Genomic DNA, 5,208 nt, shown 5'->3' on the forward strand with positions numbered 1-5,208 from the left:
GAAACTGAGGCCTTCACTCCAGTAACCCAGAAGGCACTCGATCCTGCCAATCACCCATGACCTTAGAAGTAGCTCATTCCCCACCGAGCCTTCAGGGAGATGCTGCTTTTGGATTATGCCTTCATTGCAGCCCATTGAGGATCCCAACAGAGGCACCAGCTGAGTTCTGCTTGGCTACACAAAAATTGCTACAACTTTTGCAGCTTGAAGCCAACACAAGGGGAGACTGCAGATGGCAATTATAATACATCATGGAACCCAAGGAGACAGAAGGCCACATGCAATCCTGGAAGATGGGGTAGAAGGAGTGTCAGAAAAGGTTTTGCAATGGCCTCTGAGTGGAGTATTCAAGAATTATATGAAAGTGTATTTCATTCAATAATAAATATTCTATAGGCACTAGAAACAAGCAGAAAAAAAAATCTAAGCCCTCATGCATCTCACTTTCCAGGAGAGAGAATCAGACAAAAAACTAATAAATACATAGAATGAAGATCATGTTGCATGATGAGAAGTACCGTGAAGGGGAAAAAAGCAAGGACAGGGATAGAGTACAAAAGCAGTGCAGGGACAAATGAAATTATGAATAGCATAAGCAGGGAATCTTCACTGAGACAGAGACAATTGAGAAAAGACCTGAAAGAGCAGAGGAAGTGAGCCTTGCTGACAGCTGAGGGAAGAGGGCTTCAGGCAGAGGGATCCTGAAGGGCACAGTCCCTGTGGCAAAGGCAGGCCAGGCGTGTTCTGGGAACAGAAGGATTAGGAGAGGTCAGAAAGGAACGGAGGGCCACGTTTATAAAGAGCCCTGTAGGCCATCTGCAAAGATTTGGCTTTTACTCTGGGACAGATGAGGAGACACTGGATGATACTGAGCTGCTGTGTAGAGAGTAAAATATAAATTGATGAAAAATAAATATGAAAAACTGGTTAGGAGGCTATTTTAACAACCAAGGCAAGGAATGGCATGACTTGGAACAAGATAGTTGTAGAACAGCTGATGAGAAATTATCAGATTCTGGATATATTTTTAAGGTGGACATGGCAGGGCTTGATCACAGATTTTATATTGGAGAGGAGAGTATTATTTAAAAAAAAAAAGCAAGAATGACTTGGCAAATGTTAGTATTTATGACTGGAAAATGGAGTTTTTGTCTTATTGAAATTGGGGAAATTGATGTGGGGCAGGATTGCAGGGTGGTTAAGGGTATTTTGCCTGGGATATCCTGAGCTTGAGATTCCTATTGGGCCCTGGAGTGGAGATGTTAAGTGGAAAATTTGATATTCCAGTCTGAGTTTCTAGGAAAAGAATTGAGCTGCAGTTATTAATTTGGGATTGTAAGCCTATTGATAATATTTAAAGCTGTTGGAATGTCTAGGATTATCAGAGGAGTCTGACTTCCTGAAGATAGGGAAGAATCTAAGAACTATGGGACACCCCAATAATTAAAAGTGACGAAATGAGCAGTCAGTGAAGAAGTCAGATGCGAAAAAGAAGGAGGAAAACAGAGAGTGTGATGTCATAGAAACCAACTTAAGAAAGTCATTTTAGAATGACAGGCCAGGCACAGTGGCTCACACTTTACTCCCAGCACTTTGAGAGGCCCAGGCAGGCAGATTACCTGATGTCAGGAGTCTGAGACAATCCTGGTCGACATGGTGAAACCCTGTCTCTACTAAAAACATAAAAATTAGCTGGGTGTGGTGGTGCATGCCTATAATCCAAGCTACTTGGATGGCTGAGGCATGAGCATCATTTGAACCTGGGAAGTGGAGGTTGTAGAGAGCTGAGGACGCACCACTGCACTCCAGCTCCAGCCCAGGTGATGAAGTGAAACTCTGTGTCCAAAGAAAAAAAGAAAAGAATGATAAAGGACCAATAGTGATAGATTGTTAGATGCTGCTGATAGATTAAACAAGTCAAGGACTGAGATTAACTCTTATTTTAGCAATGTGGTAGTCATTGGTGACTTTACTAAGAACATTTTTAGCAGGACAATGAGGGCAGAAAAAAAACCTCAGTGACATAAGTTTAAGAGATGGTGGGAAGGAGATGAATGATTAGAGCTTGGGTTGCAATATCTATGAGCGTATTGAAAACACCAGGAAGGACGGCAGAAGTAGGACTGCACAATGTAACTCAAACACGGGAATAAATCTCCAAGGAATCAGAGCAAGCGAGGTAGAAGGCAGGTGACTGCCACAAGGAAAGGTAGTTTGAAAAATGGGTGTTTCTAGGGAGCAGGAGGGGGACTGGATAGATGAGGCAGTGAGGAGAAAGGAGGATGCCTGCCCTCCCTCCATGCTCCCTAAGAGGACAGTGGGAGAGGACCCACACCTCCCCTTAGGAGCACTGCAGGAGAAACAGAATGCTCATGGAAACTAGAAGTTTGGGTTAGAAAAACAGGGGAGGGAACAGAAGCTGATAATATTAACAGAAAGTGAGAATTTTGAATTTTCTAATGGGAAGTTACAGGTTCTAGAAGGACCATCAGAAGGGTTTTAGGATTAAGGAAAGTGTGAGAAACAGTCAGAAAACTGGAGGTAAGAGCTCTAGGGAACAAGAGTTCAGTTCAGAACTGGAGTCCTGGGCTCTTTTGATGACTGAAATGAAAGTGGGAGAGAGCCTAAGGAAATTACCCTGGGGACATCATGGCTCCTTGTGGTGCTGAGGCTGTGAGCTTTGAAGTGGGCAGCTGAGGGCTTGGAGGCTTCTGAGAAACATTCAGACCTCCAGGACCCTCTCTTGAATTCTGACCCTGAAGAAGAGGTGTTCAAAGAGTGATGGACTCACCAAGACAGTGAAACTCCCTCTATTTAAGTCAGAGTCATCTGGAGAATGGATAGAATGGAGGACTTAGGCATCTCTTTCAATAAAGTATGTTTCTTCTAAGTATAACAGACATCATCATGCAAAGTAGGTTTAGGGTGAATGCCATGTCGCCTCTATTTTTCTCTTGCAAGCTGGATATATCAGAATGAAAGTTGACAGAAAGAAGCAAGAAGTCAGGAGCTCACGTTCTGTGTTCTTCCCCATGGAGACGAGGGCTCCTGATGAGTGATCAAATGCTAGAAGGGAGTGAAGGGTACCACATTATTACCAATGCCCAGGACAGACACCAAGCTGAGCAGTGATGGTGTGCAGAAAAGCCTCAGGGGAAAGACACAGGAGAAGGGGACAGAAAGGGGAGCATTTCTGTCTTTGATTCCACACCTGGGAAGGAAGCAGTCAGGATTAGTGAGCAATATTAAGAATTACGCTTAGTTGGATCCCTTTATGAAAGTTCTGAGAAACTGCTGGGTGGTGCTCAGGCTGAAAGATGTGCTGAGATCAGCAGCCTTCCCTTGAGCAAAGTAAAGGATTTTGTTGTTAACAAAACACATTTATTGTGTACACTGAGTGTTTCCCAGAGACTCTCATGACCTAGTGCTTACTATGGAGGAATGTTTTCATTCAGATGAAGGAAAGCTTTCCATCAATGCAAGCATTATGACAACGTTGATAGCCATTGCAACCCAGCTGTCCCTCAGAATGTGTTCACTGGAGGAGGTGACAACATCTTCATCAAATTAATGAAAGCAAATGTCTAGGTTTTTTAGCAAAAGCACAAACTCTGAAAGAAAGCATAGTTACACATTAACCAGCTTGCCCTGTAGCCCACTTCCATGTAACTTCTTACACTTTGGAATCATGTAGCCCGTATCACAAGGTCCTAACCTCATAGGTAACGTCCCCAACAGTAGGAAATCTCTCGTTTTCCACTCGAGATATTTTCTGCCTCATGCATTATAACAGTTCCACAGATGCCATCCAGTCTACAGGCCCCTCTGAGGAACTGACTCAGCCCCACAATGCAGTTACCACATTCTTAGGCCTTCATAGCCCACACCCTGGCCAGTCAGCACCCCGCCCTACTCCTCAGCCCCCTGCCTGCCAAAATTCCCTTGAAACCCCTGTCTAAAACTCCTCAGGGCAGTGAATTCGAAGTTTCCTCCTACCTCCTCATTTGTTTGCCTTCAAGTATTAAACCCCTTCTCTGCTGCAACAGCCACTATTTCTGTGTGTTGATCAGTTACCGCACAATGAGCACAAACACAGGGGTCTTGTACAGAGGCTCGTCCTGTCAGGTTTCCACAGGAAAGCTCCCATAAGCCCAAGGAGAAAGTGAGGCACGGACAGCATCTTCCTCAACTTCCTTCCAGAGGATCACAATACACACACAACAGCAGGCTCTCAGAAGTCTTAACATTTAAATACGTAGTAGATAAGTAAATAGACTTGCAGAAGGATAGGTTTTCCTCCCCTCAATTCTTAACATATTCACACTCACTCATGCACATTCTCACGTACAGTTTCCCAGTTACCTTCCCTAATCAGATGCTCTTACCAAACTGTGTCCTGTGTCCGGCTGTGTGCAGTTGGGGGTGAAGGGAAGGGAGGAAGGAAAGACAAGAGACTTGGCCCTGATGATCCTCAGTCATGGGGAGACCAATCTTAGGCCATGCACTATTCCTTCATTGCCATTGTCAGGGCCATGTTTGCTACTTCTAGGACTGGGTTTTATTACTTTCCTTCACCTTTTCTGGTTTGCATGGGAAATACAGATACCCACGTAGGCACAAAGGGCATTTTTTTCCCTCTCCCTTCTGAAGTTTTGATAATTTGAGTGTATAAAACAAACTGACAAGTGAAAGGTTAATATAAAAAGACATGCAAATTTATATATATGTACATGGACTTCAGATTCCTGCCAATAAGAGACTCCAGGGTGGTCCTGATGACAGAGGGTTTCATCACAACCTGAGGCTATGGAGAGAACAGGGGTTTGGGGTCTCTGGGGGAGGCGGAGTCTCAGGTAATGGGGGAGTGGAAGAGGCGCACATGGTGAGCCAAGGCTGTCCCTACATAGATGTGAGCCTCTCAGGGGCTCCCCAGGCTGCCCTCAGGAAGGTAGGTGGCGGCCTGTGGAGAAGCTTCTCAGTCAGAACTTTAAAGTGTCAGGATCTTAGTGTGTTTTTCCTGGAAGTTAATCGTTCCTTGATCCAATAAGGCACATAAAGGGGTCCTCAGAGAAAGGCTTTTACCCTCTGTTCACTTCACTGATGTGCATTTCCTCATCACTTACAAATCTCTGCGAGAGAAGAAAGCTTTTCAGGTCTATTTGTGTGTCAGCAGCCTCTCTGAATTGTGACCCCTCTGAATAGCCAGAT

Source organism: Pongo abelii, chromosome 8 (genome assembly GCF_028885655.2).
Source record: "Pongo abelii isolate AG06213 chromosome 8, NHGRI_mPonAbe1-v2.0_pri, whole genome shotgun sequence".
In the NCBI taxonomy this organism is placed as follows: domain Eukaryota; kingdom Metazoa; phylum Chordata; class Mammalia; order Primates; family Hominidae; genus Pongo; species Pongo abelii.